General features: G+C 39.1%; 1 protein-coding gene across 7 annotated transcripts in view; it reads right to left on the reverse strand.

Annotated features, from left to right (window-relative positions):
* The window catches only part of Kug (FAT atypical cadherin kugelei), a 496927-nt gene extending 474743 nt beyond the window's left edge, over positions 1 to 22184 (reverse strand). For all 7 annotated transcript variants that reach the window (XM_072005760.1, XM_072005751.1, XM_072005742.1 and 4 more), the window contains exon 1: positions 21778 to 22184. The gene's annotated coding sequence lies outside the window, so the exon portion shown is untranslated. The remainder of the gene's footprint in view (positions 1 to 21777) is intronic.
* Positions 22185 to 22577: the final 393 nt, after the last annotated feature.

The raw sequence follows: 22577 nt of genomic DNA on the forward strand, positions 1-22577 counted from the left end.
AGATTAGTAAAATACCATTTCTACGAAAATATCTTACTTTCACGTCCGTGTACTGTATTATTCACATTGTACCAAAAATTCCCAGTAGAATAGTACGGACCAAAACTACACATAATATTTCTGCGCTCCCCTCCTTTAAAAACAGTTACACTGCAACACAATTCCTAAGGTTACTACGCGCGTTTTCGTTTCGAACGACTTCTCGCGGAAGCATATTTCCTAGAGTTCCACTTTGTTCTCTTAATGTTTGCTCCCCTACATTCCGTCTAAATCCTGGTTACGAGCGCATGCTCGTATTTGGCACTGTCCACGCAGAATTTTTTAATGTAGCGCTCGTTCGCTGATTCTGCTTTGCGAAATCATGTTTAAAGAGAGTTGGTCAAAGTACCATTGGACCACATTCTCCGCCCGTTGTGGTCGGATTTCGTCACTGAATTGCGAACTAGCTGAAATGGTAACTAAGATTCTACGATCTGATAATGATAATTCTAATTCGTACATGAGGTGGATTATTATACGTGTTGGTTAGTTTATTAAGGAGACGAGTGATAAAATTGTAATAGTCAGTGTATATTAAAATCACTTTAATTCACAAATTTAGAAATATTGTATGCCGGTCGTAATCGTCGCTCGCTCAATGCTACTGTTCAACTATACGCTTGCTATTCGACTGTATAACTCGCTATATTCACTCGCTGTACTGCCTGTCCTAGAGTACACGTTCGTCTATTTGTATCGGTGTTATTAAAGAAAGTAACTCCGGTTGACGATTACAAATAACGGCAATAATATTTTGTCCAGAGTTCATTTACCTTTGAACCTAGCAAACCAAAACAACGTTGATATTTCGAGGTACAATAATATGAGTCTCTTCCGATTCAAATCTTCCGCTGACTCATGTGCCGCCTACATACGAAATAATATTATTATATTATATATATTTGACCATATTATATTTGGCCACAAAGTGGCAATCTGATAATGTAGAGATTAGAAAATAGATTTCACGATTGTGAATAGAACTTCGTCGAAGACCAATATTACTAAAGATATTATTAATCGCGTTTATAAATATCGCACTCAGATTATCGCATGCGATATTTATATATCGATGGTCCTCTTAGGCGAACACGTTTATTAGAACTGCATATTTTATGGTAATGATAAATAAAACATTGGCGCGCAATATGCAAAAGTGTGCGCGCGATAATTTCTTAGATAAATATTTGTTAATTATATCGTATGCAGCGGTACGTGTCGATTGGTCTAATTTAAAACCAAAATTGCGTAAATTCGCAAATAGCAAATCAGTGAACCGTAGTGCGCGCACCGCAACAAGCGAAAGAGAGACGGAAAATGAAGAGAAAGCGGGGAAAAGGAAAGAGGGTGAGAGAGATACCGTTTCGATAGCAGAGCGTTGCTTTGCCGAATTCACAGGTCATGTTGCGGTCGGACGTTTAATATTAATCGCTATTCAATTGGCACGGCACGTATTTCCTTCTGTAAATACTCCGGTACATCCGCCACAAATAGCTGAATTTTCTATAAAACGGCAGACCACCGAAGGGATCGTTAATGCACAACAGTCGTTTGATCCCACGGTTAAGCAAAATTATCACCGCCAGTGGTGATACTTAATTAATTCGATTCAAGGTATTTAGCGAGCAGATCCGGTTCGAAAGAATTTATGCTATCACCTTTGGAGATCGTGCGAGGTCTCGTGCGTGACACCGGTACATTTCACGTGCCTTTTCTTTTTTTCTTTATTTTATTCGCGATTACGTTTATTTCTACGAGATCATTCCATTAAAGAGGCATATTTTTATTTAACTTTATCTTGAAACAAATTGATAACGTGAGATCGGTACGTTAAAAGGGTGATTAAAATTCATATAAAAAGTTCGTGAGGGGAAGATTACTTTTTAAAATTCATTACGCCGATCGAGAATAACCAACTCTGTGATTACGCTTCTATTGAAACATTTAATTATGTTAGGTACTAAAATTGTGAAACGGGACTTATAATTAAAAGTAGATTCGTACTTGTCGATACAATGTCGATACAAATTCGTACAATGTCGATCGTAAATTATACATCCTTCTATCGCTTTGTTGTATCGCTTCGTTTGAATCGTCTGCATTGCATAATTAACTCCCTGGCAACGCCGTTGGAAAATCGAAATCATCCTACATACAATTATTTTTCAAATAATATCCTAAGAATTGCATGCAAAATATGTACATAATTTAACCAATGCAACAGCGTCTGGTTGATAGTACTCAGATTTTTGCCAACGACCCGCATACCGTGAGAGAGCACAATAGAGCCAAGAAAATTTGTCCGAATTATTCGTAAGTCGAAGGTTATACGAGAATAACGTTACTTCTCGTTACACTCCAGGTAACCACCGAAATAACGATATCTGGAGCATCGCGTACGATCGATACGATCAACCTCGTTACTCTCCCGAGGGATTGGCACACGCTTGAATTCGCCGAGAAGTCTGTCTCTCGTCGTAACGCGATAACGCTAATGCCGAGTAGTATTCCCCTTATCAAAAGTTCACTCGAGGCTCTGACGCGACAAAATCTGAGAAATTCGGAACACGAGCGTCGGTAAAAGTTGAGGGGCGGTACGGCGGTTTCGTCTTTCGTCAGCGACGAAAGCGTTCGTACACACGAAACAACTTCCTAAGTGCTACAGTAAATCTCGCGAAACGATTACTTCTCTTACTTTTTCCACGTTGCTCTCACGGTGCAATCTAAGGCAGCCCGTGGCTTTATCAAATCGTCAGAAGTTTTCGGATTACCACTCACGAAAGGAAGGGTAAGGCAAGCAGCATCTGTGGGTGGGATCTTAGAAAAGTTGCGAGTCACCGGCGAATAGGCGTGTTCCGAGCACGAAGAGCTGGATGTCAACGGCCAACCGATGATAAACGCCCGCTGCAAAGAAACAATCGATGCGCCAGAGTTTCAGCCCTCAAGAATCAAAGTCATGCCATTCGTCGCTGGAAATTGCACGCTCACCCTCGAGAAAGCTAGTTAAGATCTACACGAGATCCAAGTGCTCCGTCTTAATTATATTTCAAGTCTTTTTTTCATGGCTACGATATCGTTGGATGTCATGGGCGAGAAGAATTATTGGTACTCCAGGCAAAGCGTATAGTGTAACTAAAATTAACACGCTACCTATGTTAGAATTTATGTCTTTAGAAATATTTGTCTAATTAGTTAGAGTGATAATATTCGTGTTCAACATTAATATTGTTACCTTCGCCTATATGTTAGTATCATAACATATTATATCACGCATTTTGCGTGCTAATAGTTTACTGTTTCAACAAATCAAATAGCATATTCGAGATTAAGGTCGTAATGCAACTTACAATGATTTCCCGATACTTAGGTGCGTGTTACGACATTAGTTATAGTGGCAACGTCGGTTTCAATTGTGATTACATTTGATTGATTGTATTATGACTGACGATAGTCAGTGAAGCATTAACGTGTCTCGTAAAATATCGTTCATTTCGAAACATTGACTTAGTCGCATAAAATAGATAGTAAAACAAAAAGTAATAAACAATGCGTATAATCTGTATTTAATATGTAATTAATGATCGAGATAATCCTTCTGTTTTTCTTGCCTTTTGTTCACGTTTGCATCTTTTGACTGAAAACGACGATGAAGAAAGACACGCATAATTGCTAATTTAGCAATCTATCGCCTGATTAGGTGGCGAAATTTCAAATATGGAGATCATGCGTTGACAACTAGTCGAGTGGTTAAGTGGTTAGAGGAGTTGATTTATGACATAACGTTGAACGCTGCTCGGCAAAGTAGCGGAATGTGAAACCGACCTGGCTACGCGCTATTTAATTACGTCGTGGATGCAACAGATATCATAAACGAGAAGAGACAAAATAACGGCCATTATCGTGATCGCTGACTAACACGGTCACGATTACGATTTCATTTTTATTGCTTGGTGTCACAATAAATCAGCGACCGATAGTACTTATACTGCAACAGACAAGACGGTCTCGATACGAGTATCATATCGCTTCGTAGAAACGCAGCTTGCGTTTGCTTAATGAACCATACCTCGTAATGTATACAATATCCAATAAAAGAGAGAAAGAGAGAGACAAAACACGAATAATCAATGATAAGAATCGCGTACGTCATATTTATCGTATGGCGTCTCTCAATGCACATTGTAAACTCATCGTGGATCGATGGATCCCAGATATAAACTGTGATAACATCAGGATGTTATAAAAAGATTTCGGACGTACTTCATAGCCATTTTTAACGACTAGAATCGTTCATCCTCTCTTTCCATCGCTAATAGAAGTTATTCGACACTTCTAATCGATTATTCGTCGAACATTGCCATTAAATCGAAAAAGATACGAACTGCGATTATTCGGTAGCAAATAAGCTGTCCTTATGCAAAGGAGCGGAGTTGAAAGCATTACACGATGTGATCGGAAGCAATGGCGCTATCTTCGCGCAATTCTGGCACGTCGATATCAATTAATTTGACCACATTTCCGGGCTCTTGGCTGGCATCCAGCCAATTCTGTCCGACATACAGTCTCAGATATTGCCGAGGATGCCTCTTCCTCTTGAATACGTATTATCGTGAAGAAAGAATGGTACTAGTTTTAGTTACTTTGATATACTGTATTTGAGTAACGTATGTATGTTTTTACGAGTGCACGTGTCACAGAAAGTGTCACTGCACACCGTTTTATAGGTCCACTATGTTAATGAGTACTAAGAATTCGAAATGGCGTTTCTAATAATATTCGCTTTCCATCGAATCTCTATCAGTTTCTTCAGCTCCGATTTATATATATGATAACGTGAAATAGGAAAATGTATTAAGTTCTATATAACTGTGAACAATGAATATCGGATCGAAACGTTAAATCTTTACGCGACTGTTTAAACAGAGCGTAAATGGCTTGTGAAATATTTGATTTTCTACAATGAAGTAGCTTCTAAACACAGTTACTGGTAGGTATTTTAATATACAAATTATTATTCATTCGTTTGATAATATCTTTGATACGAAACTTTATCCGATGCACAAAATAAATATAAGACATCGTATTTCATTTGTTCTTACTATATTCTGCTCTTTTACTTTAAATTTAAAATTACATATTTTAATATTGTAAATTTTTTAATTTGTCTCTACAGTAATCGACTATTATACGTTGAGCTTAACTTTCGAAAAATACAACATTAGACCACGGTAGTCATCTCAACCCCTTCGAGGCGCGTTTTACCCCTTCAACTCTCCATTCTCAAGCATTCAAAAATCAATATCCAACTCCAACTCTAATTCTCCAAAGAACCTCGAACGAACTCAGAGTCTGATTAAGTCTAATTAAACCTGATTCTGGACTGCCCCTCCTACTCCGTTTACTGATGGTTTCCCGCGGGAGATTGAAAACAGCGGTCGCTACGTAAATCTTCATCGCGAATCGCGAATTGGTGGCTTTATTTCTCTCAGACGCATCTGTCGTCTCTTGGAAAGCAGCGAAAAAGAAGAAAGGAATGCGTGCGGCATTTTATAATAATGTTGACGCAGGGGCTTGCGCGTGGTTTGAACAAAACGCTTTTGTCGCAACGACAAACAAAGCCGGACAACGCGATGTAGTGCGTGTAGAATACGAGAGAAAGAGAGAAATGTAAGAGAAAAATGTAAGGAAAGGAAAGGGTGCAAAGGCCGTTTACAATCGCGATGTATATAAAGCGGAAACCATGTGCCATTCACATTGCAGCATACGCCACGTCTCATGCTGTCTTGCAATGCGCCGGATCGAAGAATTATTTATTTCAAATACGAGTCGGTATGCAATTATGAGCCATTCAGAAGCAACACTGATGGAGTCCATAAATGATGACGTTACAAACACCATTTCGTAAATTCATCTTAGAATCTACTATAATTTATGCTATGTCTTGCGATGAACGAACCTATGAAACAAAGTCATTTGACTTTTGAAAATTAAATATCAATCCTATATTTATATAATGAAATTAAGAAATTAATAGAAAATGGAATTGATCAATTTGATTTTCGATTTTTTAGACCTTCTAATATTGGATTCATATTGAGTACGAAAAATAATAAATAAATAAATTTCAAAATAAAATCACCCTCAAACCTAATACCAACAAAAATTTATTTTACTAATTCTGCAGTACGATAATCTAAACGTAACAGCATCCCAACTCTACGAAGGATATCAATTCACAAGCAAACGAATGATTCGGCCACCCAAGCTCCCCATGTGACTTAATATCCTGAGCCTTCACGAGAGAAGGGACCAGTATAAGCGAAACAAAAAGCGGAGGGTCAAGAGAAGATCAGGCACGAGCCGAACGAAGAAGGGTACCGAGGGGAAGTTTCGCGGCAATGGCAATTTCCTTTCGTTTTGTATCCAAGGGCGAGGCTTACTACCATGCATATTCCTAAACGTAGTCTCTCCCACCCACCCTTCTGGAAGGGATGGAGATGCACGAGTGAATCATCATCCCGGGGGTCGGGCTCCCTTAACAAGATACGTACATCGTTTCGAAAAGGGAGCACACGATGATAAACAGTACGAGGTCCGGCACATTCGGGAACAATAAAGGAACGCGCGAAAACCGCCCTCGTTTCAGGGGTGGCTCTATAACTCGCGATAGTTACAAGGGGATTTTCGTAACTCGGGTGTTGACAAACTGCGTCGTAACGTGGAATCTTAGCGAAACAAACGAGATTCACCCGTACCGCTTAATTGTGTCTTGTATCGTTTGCACGAGAAGCAAGCATGCACCTCCGTCACCGGACTCTCACAACGATTAAATTGCTTACACGATAGCGCCACGAAATCACGCGGTAACAAGACTACATAGAGAATCAGTTGGCGTTTATCTTCATGCAGAAATACACTCGCCGTTAATATGCTCATGACCGCCTAGCTATTCCTTACGCTATTTCGTACTTTTCGTTTGTTAGAGTTATTGGTATTAGGAGTGAGAATTTTCTAAATGTGACTGTTCATTCGATTTGACTCGTGGTAAGTTCACGCGAATCAGTTCTGAGGTAATTCCGTAGCTAGTTTTAGAATATGTAGTACGTACATATTATTTCTTGTTAGAGGAGAAATTTTGGAGTTATTACGCACAATGGAGGAGGAAAGTTCGCCGATGGTTAACTTGCGATTTCTGGTTTTAAAACGGTGTGCTAGAATAAATGTTTGCACTCAACAAAATAGGGAAAGAGCTTTCGCCAATTCTGGAATTTTCCTTTGAAAGTGCAGATTAAATGTTAATTTTTCTGGAAACTCTTGTACTGCGATCTCGTTATTAACGTGCTCGTTATTCTTCGTGAACTTGGTTCGTGTAAGTATATATAGTCTGATTCCAAAAGAGATATTAGATTACGAGTGTTCTATATAACAAGGCAGGTTGAAAAAAACATAGGAAAACTTACTTTGTACCTTGTATAATATGTTATATATAAAACCACCCAAACTTAACAGTTTCCAAACAACCTGCCCAAACATAACGACGCAAACATAAGCTTAATCTAAACACAACAACCTAGTCGCCCGTGCATGCCTTAACAGCGGCACGATGGGGTTTCTTTCCATCACCCTGACGTTGTCGCCAAGGGGTTAAAATATCATCTAATTTAAGCACGCGTAAACGCCATCGAGCCGAATAATCTGGGGGAAACGGACCGAAAATTTTGTAGGCTTACTAATTTCACCGTGTTTGCGCGCTACCTTGCCGAAGTGTTCGCTGAAATCGCTATCCAGGCACGTTCTACTAATTACAGTCGCATCAGGCCCCGGGGAAATCCAAGCGGACAAGAACGAAGAGAGCGATTGGGACGCGTGTATAATCGTGTGATATAATCAAAGTGCGTGTGTACCATCGGGTGCAGCTTTATCGTGATCTGTGTCGCGATTGGAACAGGGTTTAACGCAAAAATATCGGTATATACTCGTATCTGAAGTTTACAAAAAAAAAAAAAAAAAAAACAAACGGTGAGCTGGTATGTAGCAAGAGGTCGAGCGACGAGATTGCAAGCGAATAAAATGGAAAGATTAGCGATAATAAGAAAATAAAGATCATGGAAGGAAGACATAAATAACTTTTTATCGGTTTTCTGATTAAGCAAGACAACTCTGGTATCACATTGTTGAAAATGAAAATAACTTATTTGGTCCAAAGATAGGTTCTTTAAAAATAAAACGAGAAATATTTTAACAGCTTCGATAGTTTGAAAAGATTTGAAAATACATGTGTAACTTCAGAATCAAATAAAAGCGATGAGTCTTAGCTAGCCAATTTTATCTGAGAAGCGGTATAATCGGAGTATCGATACGCGGAAGTGAAACGGGATTCTTCAATGGGGTCTGTCTGTAACTTGTGTCTTAAATTGAATTTCAAGAGAGCACAAGTGGTACACGGTGGAGTAATACAGCCCTCGTACAATTAAGACGTTTCCGAAACAATCTCGACGAACGGGACGACGCCAACGACAACGGGTCATGAGAACGTGGTTGTTTCGTTAAAAGCAGCATTACCACCCGGTTGGAAAGTTTATACGGAACGTGAAGAACATACGGAAGGCCGGAACCGGCCAGCACTTTGTCAGCTGCTCGCTCTAGAGCAACAAAAGCAACATAGTCTACTCTCGGCGCAACGATAGCGCAGGAGAGTCCAGGCCAACTTCCTCATCTCCTTCGCAACATAAGTTGTACTCCAGCAACGTGAATATAAATGAGACTAACGAGCTCTCTGTGATGTCGGTAATGACGCTAGATTGCAGTCGGAACAAGCGAACGGTCAACTCGCCGGATTTCACGTTGTCGTTGTCACGACTTACCGGCCTCCATGAGCATCTACGGAGCAACGCTATTATATCGTATCGATGAATGTGTATATTAGCGGAACCTTGGCAATGAGATATGCTTCCTTTATAGATTACGACCAGAAAAGAACTTGCTCGATACTGTAGTACCGTTTTACTAAATTAACAGTGAAACTTCGTTTATTGGAACGAAACTCTATGTAATCAGTGGTCGAGTAAGCCTTCAACTTGATTTATTTTCGACAAAACTGGCCCGAATTTTTAACACGTTATACAGAATGTTACGAACGCGGATTCTAAACAGGTAATTGATTAAAACTTCGATTTTTCTATCTCTAACAAAATTGGATTAAAGAAAAGACAATGGAATTCACTTATCTAGATACGAACCAATGTACAAAGGAAAAGTCGCAAGTAATGGAGAGAATCAACGAACTTCTGTTATATGATTTGTCTATCAGACAAATGAAATTCGTTTGGAGTTGGAGAAATTCGTTTTAGTTTTCTTGATATTTATTTAAATCCTCGATAGCGAGAAACATTGATATATATACTGTTGTAAAAGAGGCTATTCCCTTCTACATCTGGCTTTAACAAAAAACGACTCGATGGCTATCTGCTCCTGCTTCGATTGAAAATTGAATTAACAGTTAGAAACATGTATATGAATATCAAGTTTTGAATAGCATCGGGCATTCCGTTCGTGGACTACGATTTCGAAAGCGCGTGACACTGACATATGATCGGTAACAGGAATTACTGTGATTTCGGCTACCCAAATTCTATTTGGGACAAGTCACATTGATATTATCATCGTTAGGTATCTCACCGTAGAAATTGTGTAATATTTCAAGCAAGAGAGATACTCACGATTCCGGATACACTCCTATAAGTGAACAATTTGCATTTAAATACTGTACATACGATCAACAATGACTGTCTTTTATTTTGCATACATTTCATTAATTATCGAGAATATCAATACCTCTAACAAGTCAGATTGTACCTAAGTTAAATAATAATCTAAAAATCATTCTTCAAACGCATCTAGAAGTTCGTGATCCTAGGTGAAATTTTCTCTTTTTTAGACTTCGAAACTTTGTATTATCGATACAAAAAGCGATATCGTTGATATCATTTTGTATGAAACAGTGAAAATGGCTTTGGAGCCGGCGGAAGGATAGGGGACAAGCGCATAATCGAAGGATAGGAATGTTCGTGAATCATTAATCATAATCGGACAGCAACACGAACATGAATAATTGGCGCTGCGAGCCGATCGTGAATAGTCCTTTCCCCTCGAACCAATTACCAATGCCGGCGGAGCGTCTTCGTCAGCGGAAGAGATCGACGGATCCGTGTAAAGATTATCAAAGAAATTGTTTCAGAAGTAGAAGCGGTAATGGGACAAGCAAAGCGTGGAGTGGGCAGCATCTTAGGTCGATATTGATGAACTTTCGAGTGGAGACGTCGCGATGCCCGATAAGAAAACCTGAAGATCAAACAGGCAACGTCGCGATGGAAAACGAGAGAGACGTTGGAAAAAAGAACAAAAAGCAGGATAGCAAACGAAGGAGAGAAAGCGTAGAAACAGAGACTCATTATCTTTGATAAATCTAAGGGGAAAAAAGGAATACAAAAAATAGTTAATACCTGGCTGGTGAAAAATGACAACGAGCATCGAGGAATACACAGAATGCTATTTCAGGGAATGGTTATTGACAATGTAATATCAAGATACTGCTTCGAGGAACGTGTGCAATAAAATGCAACTGTATGGCTATGCACGTTCGTACGTCGATCGTATGGTTGCGTCTGTAATGGTGTAAAGTTGTAAAATGCTTGTTTAAACATATGTTAACGCTTGAGAGGTGTATACGGAATAATAAAAGTAAAGTTGTACGTGTATGTGTCCAAGTTGTGGTTTACTAGTGTGACGAATTAGAAAAAACGATCCAGCTATCTAAACCGTATGACCTCCACAGTACGTATCTGGATATAAATGTATTTTCTTCCATGAACATTTGAAACCTGCTCTGCATACTGCACAGACTAATGACTAATACTCTATTACAGGCTACGAACGATACGCAATGAATTTAAAATAATCGAAACGATGACTGGTAGTTTCCAGCCACTGCGATATTCACGATCCTAGTGCTTGCTTTATAATCTGTTTCCTCTTGTAGATTGAATCTGAGTCAACGTCTATTAATTCAATACGGTTGTTCAATTTTCTGTATCGAATCTAACTATACTATGAATATGAGATAAGAATCGTTCTCTAAACTCAAAGATAATAAAAAAGATTTGCACGGACGTGTGTTCTGTTTCACCTTGTTATCAAGTTACAGAGAACCTTTCATATAAATTTACGTAGCACTTTCATAGTTCTTTATTTCTAAAACAAATATGAAAAATTATTCCATTCGTGCACCACTCGAGAATTAATAAAATTCAATAAATTTCCGTAACACAAAAACAAGTCGTACCTATAGAACATCTATTTATACAAACTTATTTCCTTACTTTTTCATCATCTGCAAAAATAAATTACTTTAAAATAAATCACCAGTATCATACAGCGATTCATCTAGAACTCATCAGAGGTAAAACCATCTCCGTTTAATCTTTCCAAAAACTCCACCAATTTCCGTAATCACTATAATTTCATTAATACACAATCATATACAATTCCACGCTTATTTTTATTACATCCTGTATAACACACCAAAAAAGTTAAAACTGCAAAATTACCGAACGATTTGCCCAAAATTCATCCAAGATAAAATCGGTTCCGTTATTAGTCCGAAAAAAGCGCCGTTTAATTTCACGATTATGCAATTAAATTGTAACGAAGTTCCATCACGCACGAAACCGAGATTTGACGTAGAATTCACGGTGTCTCTCGGTCGGCTTCGTGCGTGTAAGCTGGCCTAAAGAGCACGCGAAGTGGTATCGCGCGAGTCGTGCTTCCATACACGGGACGCCGTATCGCGTGTATTATAGAAATAACGCGAAACTTCTTCGCGGAACACGTAACTCGACTAGTAGGGAACAATGCCGACGAGTCTGACGGTACTAGGCCGGTGTATCCGGCGAGTACCTCGCGTGTAAGTACGAAGAACGCACATGCGTGTGCGTGCCAGAGAAGCAAGGTAGCTCAGCTCTTTCGTTCCCTCGTATCGTTACTCTCGTATCCTTTGCTTTTATACCGGCGCTTTATGGCCGACGATAAAATTCGCAAGCCGACTCAACAAACAAAAGCGGGCATGACGAGGTGAGCGTCTCAAAGAAACCAATAAAGTAGATTTCCCCTGTGGTCGTCCATTGTCGATTTCTTAGGATCGTCGTGTCAGGAATCATCGTCTGAAAGCGCGCGTGAAGATTTTTCTATTGCGAAGATTAGGAATTATTGGATTGTGTTGATGAATCGAAATTGAATCTGTATTGATAAGTAGAAACTAATCTGATCACGATTAAAATTTTTGTATGAAAAGTGCGTACACAGTAAACTCCATCTATATGAACTTGTCGGTCGACAAGTAGTTTGTGATATATAATAAAGGGCCACATATTCTTTCCATCGTCTATTTACAATTTTTCGTTCATTTAATTCGACATTATACGTATGAGCTCGTTCAAATAAATAAAATTCATATAAACGGAGGGTACTATCTAAAATTTTACCAGGAGAAATCGTTTAGAAATGAAAATAAAATATTCTTCATAAAAATGCTACACTATTTTGTTATTCGATATAGAATTTGTTCGAGCGTGTAAAAACTTGGACGATAAAAGTATAACATAGCAATGCATCCATAAATGCGAAAGGAGATCATAAAAAGCACCATAAATTCCCTACAAAGGACGCTTATTCCATCTCTCCCTCAATTACATCCTCCGACCTATGTACCGATACCGTCCACAACAAAAAAAACAATCACATATCTCCTACATGCTACTACAAGTTTATATAAACCCAACGATTCTCCGAAGAATCCATTGTATTCGCCAACACGCTCATGGCATCACCCACTGCTTTCGACCTGCGATAATAGAGACAAAATGGGGGAAGATCCCTAAGCCCAACAGCTTAGCCCGACCAACGACGAATTGAGTCGTCCAACCTACCGACAAATTCTTTCCCCTTCGCTCCAGCAATCATCACCCAACTACGTGTACATACATATAACGAAACACACTATCCAGATACCTCGCGTACTAAGTATGTACATCATCGTTCCGTGATTTACTCGCAAAACGCTGGTCGTAAAACGAATCGTAAACGATCGTAAGCTGCTTCGGTCCGGTAGGTACCTACATAGAGAAGCATGTACGCGTCTCGAAAGCGTGACAAAAAACGGTGGCAACGAAAAAAGCTGACCGGTCTGTCGAGCGGCGCTCGTTTAACCAAGAAACACCGAAGACGGTTTCGAGATGCGGATCGTTTACGTAAGGCGTTTCACTGGTATAAAAACGAGCGAAGGTAGCGGCGAAGATTAGCGACATTCGTACCATGGCGCATACCTACTCCAGCGGCATGTACCGAATTAGAGGAGCTTATTACCGTGGCTGTAGCTGTGCACTCTATAATCCGGCCGCACTTTCCACGACTATAGATAACTGTATAACAAAGCGCCAGAGCCAGCTATGCGTCTCTCTCTCTCTCTCTCTCTCTCTCTCTCTTTCTCTGTCTACAACGAGACATGGTTATTGTTTCTAATTTAAAGCAACGATTTCCTGTCGCGCCGAGTAGAAACTAGACGCCACCGTGTTAAGTCGTTCGTGTACGCTAGGTGAACGGGTGACTAGCTCGGTTCATTCATTCGTTTCCTCGTTCGTTGCGAGGAACGAGGTTACGTGGGTTATATAGGGTCAGCTATGCGTGCAGAATACGCGTAGGCTTCCTCGGAGTGGCGGTCAACGACTCTGTCGCCGATTCCCTCGACTTTGGCAACACGGCTTCGCGTGGCAGACGTCTACGACACGAAGAATCAGACACAAGAGAATGAATCGTAAAGCACTTGCTTCACAGCTTCTTTTATATGGGTAACGGCCGTCTCAGTTGGTGTTATATATCGCGCCTTGATGGTCGGGATAGTGATCTAAGCGATTTGTGTCGGTTTAAACGCAAAGCCGAGGGAATTGTAGGAACAAGTAAGGAAGACGTTTATACGACGTAGGATATTTGGTGTGAACTGGGAAAAGGAAATGTGGTATCAAGGTATCTGAATCATTTCCTTACACAATGTTACAGTATAGATAGTTTGTTCATTTAAGATAATTTAGTAAGATTTTAATGCATTGATGTTTGAAACTGATTCTTTCTTTTAGACGACAGAAAATGTCAATGATTTTACAAATACAAGTAATTTAAAAGGTTAAGAAGAAGCAAATTCTCTTTACAAATTTCAATGAATATTTTATCTTATATACAAAACCTCAAGTGAGAAACATTCTAACAGATATACGTTGTCAGTCACACGCAAGAAGTGGTATGGGAAGAACAGAACCTGACAAACGTCACTTTTTCCAATACTTAATTAAATATGCAATTACATGTTTCAACTCAAGCGCACTGTTTCCACGTCGGTAATATAACTAAGCTATCCCTGCGTAAATTAACTACAAAAATTAGGAAACGCTGAAAGAATACGGATTTCATGTACCGCTCGAACGACAATAAAAGGTATTTGAGTAACCGAAAATTTATTTATGGAACAGTGGGTTTTAAATATTCCTCGTGGCAACGATCATCGGCTGAGTGAAAGAAACGGCATCTCTGTTCATTACGAGGAGAGCGATCTCACGAGCGCCTCGTAATAAGGCGTACTCGGCGCAAAACTGGTCGAGCTATTATCTTTTTTTTTTACGACACGATTACCGGCGTCTTCGCGTCTGCGACTGAATTGGTCCATCCAGCGAACTGTATTCGCACTTCTTGCTTCACCTTCATCGCAGACCAATTTTCAACGATCTGATTTTGTTGCGAACGATAAGAGGAACAAAACGTGAAACGAATGAGAAGCAAAAAGGAGCGAGGCGAAGATAGAAAATTGAAAGAAAGAAGAACGAAAGGAATATAGAGAAGCAGGAAGCGATAGATAATAGAAGATGGGAAGCGGAGACAGAGACGGGTCTACGTAATTTCCAGGTTATTAATCAGCTCAGGAGTTCTAGCGCATTCCCATTTGCGATCGTTTCGTCGCACATCCCGTGGACTTAGCTTAATAATCGCAATACCGTGCTAAGCCCAGATTACTTTAAGTGCTTCAACATTTATCTGAAACGTACTTTTACGAAATATTCATGCCGGGAGTGGCTCGACTCCGAGAATAGCGGTGGAATTAGTTGATAATTGTTGCATAGGTAAGAAAATTGCAGAGTTGGGTTATATATAATACTTTATTAACTACACGTCTTACAAGGTACGATATATCTCGTGCTGACTCGTGCGGCTACCGGCACGGAAATACCGAGAAAAACGAAAAAAAACTGGCGTTTCTCGGATACTAGCAACTGTCTCGAATAACAGTAATGTTCGTATATGTATAATCTCGAAACAATAACGTTCTTTAACAATAATGGAAAACGATCTACCGGCTCTGTAACCAATTGTAAGAAACAAGATTAGATCCAGGGGGAAGTAGACATAACAGACGTTTACTAAATCAAGTATTTATGGAAGGATTGAGGATTATAGCTTTCGTAACTCAGTGACTTTTCTCTCTTTATATTAAACAGATCGAAGCGCATGTGAAATAGGTCGTTACAAGTCAAAGAACATAATTAAATAAACAACGTGAGAATGGATGAAACCACGGTTAATTTGTTTAACATATATCTCAATTAACTAACGTATTACGAATGACAAATTAATTAACACAATTCATGTTTAATTATATGTCATTAATTTTGTATACATTACAGCAAATGACGTTCAATTAGTACATGTTATTGGATGATACGTTCTTCAGGGCATTATCGCGAATTATGTATATCGAAGTTAATTAAACTTGACGAAATACCCTGTCACATTTCAATCGAAGAAAAACCTTCCGACGCTGTTTATTCAACGTCAAACTATTTCTATGCTATATTAGAAATTAATAGCTATGAATATAAAAATCAAGGAAGAATGTATCTTCTTCGTTAACATTCCACGCACAACGGCGACGGCAAGAATAAGAAGAGTTAGAAACAATACAAGTGCATCTTACAGAGAAGAATCTATCTTCCACATTAGAATATCTTTTAGGAGCTCCAAGTATAGCTCGGTAGCATATAATGCATAAGAGCTCGTGAAATGCACGTTTCATGGAAAATATTCCATCTCGTATCTTCAATTTGTACCAGTTTCTTACGAAAAAGGCAGCAAAACGATTTCATATTTCAGTCACGTCTATAGGCATTTTACGTTCCGATTTTCGATCAATTTTTTCCCGAAAAAGAAAAATGCGTACACCTAGCAAACGCATTGTCCGTGGCTGTATCTCGTATTGAATACTTTGTATACCTGTTGCAAAACTGAGCACAACGCTACGTTACCCTATTCAACCGAAACCGTCTCCCATTCTTCGCGGTAAATGAGTTTAAATAAAAAGGAAAAGCAATGACGGCTCGAATCGAATCACGTCTACCTTTGAGATTTCTCCGAAATTTCTCATTATGATTATCGGTCACATTTTTTCGGAAAAATATAAATGAGATTATACATTCATAAATGTGTTCGAATATTTTCGTGAGCTACTGTACGTTACAGGCAGATATTTAAAAAAAAAGAAAAAAGAAAAAAATAAAGACAAATAAGAGACAAAGAAACGGCGGGTATACGAGATTGCCGAGACCAGAAAAATTCCTGCTAATCTGACGTAGTTTATAAATGTTAACGAGAATGTAAGGTGGCAGTTTTCTCCCAGCGAAACCATGCACGTAATCGTTATATCGCACACCATGAATTTCCACGTTTTCCGCGATGCCATTAATGTCAGTAAATACGCCAAGTAATATTTCATTTCCGGCAGTTTCCTCGATTACGGTCAAACGTATGACGCTCAAGTATTTATTATTTCTTCCCGTATAAAGAGGACACCATGTATTACGTTCGAACATTACTCGCGAATTTTTATAACGCATTCTAATTCTCTGGATAGCAATACCACCTCGATGGTAATAACTATACTGTCTCGCGGATAGATCGAATTAATTCCAGTAAAATTATTCGCTGAAAAAATGTATTCATTAAATTTTTAGCGATATTTGGAGAATTGCTTTTTGCCATGTTATATTTAAAGTTTGCCGATTAAATCTTGAAAATATTAGGAGGATAACAAATAAATATGTTACCTACATATATTATCATCTGACATTTGTTTTTATTGTACGTGCAATCTACTATAAATATAATCTCGCATAAATTTACAAAATTATTTCAACACTCCTATATTTCGTTTCTTTAAAAATATTAAGGATCGTAACCCAAGTGTCTTCATATACTATCAAACAACTAAATTTGTAAGATGTAAAAACCAGCAACGAAAGTAAAATCCGTGATTGACCAAGTTACGCGAAAATAAGGCGCGAAGGAATGGAAGTTCGTTAGAATATTAAACGGAAGGTTGCGCGACCGACGCCGTTGAACCATAAAAGCGTGCAAAATATCGATCTCGACGGCGTTCTTAATCGAGCCGAAAACTTCGTTACAGGATATTCAATGAACGTCGAACAATCCATGGAACTCGAGGCTGGGTTAGACCACGTTGCTCGTGCGTCAGACATTTCTCTATGCTTCGAGCATGCATTTCAAAAATCCATCTTTTTTCCACCGATGCACGTGTCGCTGTTTGGTCCTCGCCTTTTTCATGCTCTGGTTACGATACGAGTGGAGGCGAGTTTACTTCAGATTGCACCGGCCTCTTACAAGCGTTTAAAAGCGCGATACGAGATCGTTCGAGAACGTAGTACAAACTATAACAACGTCTGATTTGAAATTATTTATCGTAGCAACTGTATGTATGAAAATACAATTGAACTGCAGCTCCGTTTGAGAAAGAACATATCAACTTCAAAGGACGCATAAAAGGAAGCAATTTTACATATGAAAATACAATTGAGCTGTAGCTCCATTTGAAAAAGAACATATCAATTTCAAAGGACGTATAAAAGAAAGAACCAATGGAGAACTGTAACAAAGCAAAAATAAGGTGACGATAACAACGACAATCAATACCCCTGTCCGCGTCGTGAAAGAATATATATTACTTCAATAAAAATCAGAATCTCGATCGATTAAGACACGAAAAGAATGGAATAGCCAGTACGAATTCGAGCAGAGCGTTTACCACTCGTGTTTCTTCCCTTCGTAAAATTAGCCTTTGTCACTTTCGGATCAGCACTCTCGAGAGGCTGAATCTAAGACCGTGCCAGCTGTTCCCGTGTATTAGAGCCGACCCATCGTTGTCGTCTTTATATACCAGCCGAGCTTCTACTCGACCATTTATTTATTGTCTTGGTCGAGTTTACGATACCTTCTCTTCGCTTTCCTATTGGCATCGGTGTTTTTTTACGAATCCTAACTAACGCTTTCACCTACTTTTCAATTCTCTGAAATTCGATCTATAGGTACAATTTTTCCTTCTCTCTTCTCTTTCATTTGACGAAGTTAATTTTTATCTAGGCAAGCAGCTCCGAGAAATGTCACGATAAAACAGCGGAATCGTAAAATACCTGTCCTACCACTTTTTCATTTCTATAGATTCGACTGTTAAACCGACCAGGTCAATTGGACATCGATTCCGTCGTCACGAATGGACTGTATTAATCAGCGGTTATCTCCGATGCTTGGTTGTGTCCATTTGAGCAACGTTTCTAGGACGGATAATGGATAATCGTCGGCCACCTGTCCCTGTCGTAATCCCACGAGGTGTAATTAACGAAGCCTCGTTAACATGCGGACTAAGACAAGAGGTCAAAGCACCCGTGGAAACTACGTACGTAGCTTTTAACAACGTGGATCCCTACCAATAGACGAAATAACCGACGATACAATTTCGAAGTATATACCACTATCCTCGATTCCTATATGATTTCTCTACGGTGAATCTTATCGTTGGACAAATTTAGGTGGTGCCTGTTTGCACGCAAACATATCAGTCAGTTTACGAAGAACAATATCGGATGAAGACAGCTGTGGACGAATACATGACAACTCCATTTCTCTTGGTTTTCTGATTTTGAATGGAAGTAGTTTAATATGATACAGTCGAAAGCTTGTTAGGTTCAAAGATGTTATGACAACTGATCAAAGAAAGGTCCTTTCAAAAGGACAAAGAAAATATATATACTTCACTTCAAAATAATAATATTATTTTAATATATATAATATTATATTAATATTAATATTTAAGTAAAAGTATAAGTTATTTGATAATAAATAGAATAGGATGACAGTATATTGCATTTTAAAATTATGTTTCTATTTTTATATACAGTCTATGTAAATATTCTGCTGTGTTGAATTTTATAATATTCTCTAGTGGTTCGTAAAGTGGCTTGCACGCGTTATCACATCTATTCAGTTTTAAAAAACAGCGATACATAAATTCCTGATCAGATACATAAATTGCTATTCTAGCTCAATGTTACTGTTAAAATATACAAACTTGCCGAGCTTATCAGGAATTGGTTGCAAACGGAGAATTATACTCTTTATTGAAGCATATTGCTCGAAAGTAATTGGACAATTGTGTAATAAAGCAATTGAAACATCAAATGATCTACTGTATTACGTATAAATCAGAAAATTGAACACGTTGATTTTTTTATTCTTGACATTTAATGCGTTCTTTTAAATTATTCAAAAATATGATTTAGCTGTTTCGGCCAACGAAATGATAATTACAGGAAAAATATCGGATAATAATAAGTTTATGAGATACAGGGAATAAAGAGAATCAAATCAAAGAATATTACTCACGTCCAACGTTTAAACTATTGCCTTTCCATAATTAAAACGATCTATTTTCCTACCCAACCTTAACCATAAAGCAAAGAACTAAAACCACTTTCGGAAACCTTTTTTCCGATTCCATGCCAATTTTTTGAAAAACGAACTGCTAGATATATTTTTTATAACACTTGAAACCATTGGACCATTTTGCGTTTATCACGTATACAAAAATGGTAAACGATCCTAAAAATAAAATTTTGCAATATCTCTCCATCTACATGTGACTTTAGAATATATTTACCCATTTGAAGTTGTAACAAAATTATTTTCTCTGAACGTCGAAACACGAATACAATTTATCTAAATACATACATATTCAATGGTACGATCTATGTAGCTACGATAATATGCTCGAATGGTGATTTTTAAACGTGCGTACAATTCGCGTTTAAAGGATAATGAAATATAGACATTCTTTTATAGCTACGATCTATCCGCTTTAAAACGTCGTGGTTCCGTCGTTGCTGGCGAAAGAAAAGTTTGCTCATCGCCTGACGAATTCCAATGTTTCTTGCCTGCACGACGCGTTACACGGTAAAAAAAAAATGTTTTTTTCGAGAACTGGTTTTTGAAACTAAGAAACTCGTTCCGACATAATAGAGTGGCCCTGAAGGATTTCAACGTCCATGGAAAGGTACACATTCGTTAAGCCTTAACACGGATCGGTCTCGTCGTCCGTTAATTTAATGCGAATAAATATCGCATCTATCATTTTCTTTCCTCCGCGACTCCTCTCTTTCTTTTTGATTCTCACGAATGAAAAAATAACATTCTTGATGATAAAACAGCACAAGCATCGTAAAATAACACTCTAACCCTCGGGAGTTCCTGTGCATATTCGTTTAAAATTCTTCCGACTGCGTCAATGTTATATTTTTATCTACGCCCTTGTATTTTTTTACTCGAATTTCAGAAAAAGCATTATTAAAAATTTCATGTAACTTTACTTTCTTTTACGTTCTCTTTCTTTTTATGAATACTTTTACGAGCAGCACAAAGCAACGAGCGAAGTAAACGAACGACCGAGTTTGTTGACACTGTATACGAGACGAGCACATTCTCGATGCCCTTAGTAAAAACATGTCATTGCTAAGGTTCGTCAAGCCAAACAAATGGTTCAGGTGTTCCCCTAAATCTAAAATTCCCAGAATCGCCAGACACCATCTGCGGCGCAAAATGGAACAATGTTTGTTGTTACAAAATACGCCCCAGGTTAATTTTAAGATTAAAAAGAATTCACCGCCAAACAAAACGTATACATATGTTTACATTTGATACTGGATCAAGATATCGAATAAATTCAACGAATCGGAGTTCTCGTAATTTAACGATCTGACATTCAGTCGAGGATACACATACGTCACAGTTTTTGATTGGTCACTCGAGTTTGCCGTTGATCATAACGAAAATCGGTTGTCGCGATTTCATTATCGAAAAATCTACCATCAATACTCTTGGCTTCTCTGTAACAAGTTTCGGAGTGCACGAAATAAGAAAAGCGTAAATTTCACGAAAGCTTTGCACCGAAAGAAGTTTTACTACAAAACGTTTTGAAATTGTTAATTTTCTTTCCCGCGCCATAGGACTATGGCATAGTGGATCGACGACGCCATTTTGTGGCATATACGCGATCGAATATTTGATCGATAAACTGAGCTCCAAGAGCATTTCAAAATAAACATTCTACCAAAACAGTTAGAGATCACCGACGATTAGAACTGCGCACATCGAAATCAAGTACCGATCACGTAATCCAGACACTTTACACAGAATATTTTTACTAATGATCCCCCGACAAGTGGGTTGAGGTGATATGTATATCCTTGACTGTTTTTACGTTCGAACATTTCAAGACACTTGTATGAATGCGAGACGCACCTTTTTGAATGTCGAGTTTCGCTCTGGCTGCTCTCTCCCTCACGGTTCTCGTCACGTTCCGATGCTTCAGATTCAGGTAATCCAAATCGAGGTAGTTGGTGGCGATCAGACTCGAATAAAACGCACCGTCCGAGTCTCACAAACGCGTGTTTCAACGCGTCGTATTGTGCTCACTGAACTCACTCGAGTTGCGTACACGCGGTCAAAAAACGAAATTACCGCATGTAATTCGTTTGTTTTCACTATTACACCGAATTTTCACTGTACGTCGAGGCCGTGCACCCGATATCACACGCGATCAAAACAAAGAAAACTACGACACACCGGAGAAGGCCGTCTCCACGTGTAAGCCGGCGACCACTGGAAAAGAGCGTCCGTCACGTCGGAGCGGCAAGCCGAAACTAGCGCGCCGCGCGGCAGTCAACGAAGGCGAGCCTAGCAGGCCTTTCTCCCATCTCTCTCGAGCGGCAACTCTCCTTCTCTCTCTTCCTTTCTAGCACCCTCGTTTCTCTTTCCCACCGTCGCACCGTTTCTCTCTGTCTACGCGGTGTCCTCCTCCCCTCTACGGACCCAGAGTTCCCCTTCACGCGCAATCCCTTCCTCTTTGCACCGTGTTCCACAGCCGACGACGATCCCTTCTCCACGAACGATCTTTTACACAGACCAACCAACCCGATCCCTTTTCCAGCCGAGTCCCTCTAGTCCGGCACGAATATCCACATCCAGCGTGTGTACCGTGCTCTTTCGTTCTCCCCACTTGGGAGAACCTCGGCCACGTTATGCACCACTGCACACAGTGC

This window comes from Bombus fervidus, chromosome 1 (genome assembly GCF_041682495.2).
Source record: "Bombus fervidus isolate BK054 chromosome 1, iyBomFerv1, whole genome shotgun sequence".
In the NCBI taxonomy this organism is placed as follows: Eukaryota; Metazoa; Arthropoda; class Insecta; order Hymenoptera; family Apidae; genus Bombus; species Bombus fervidus.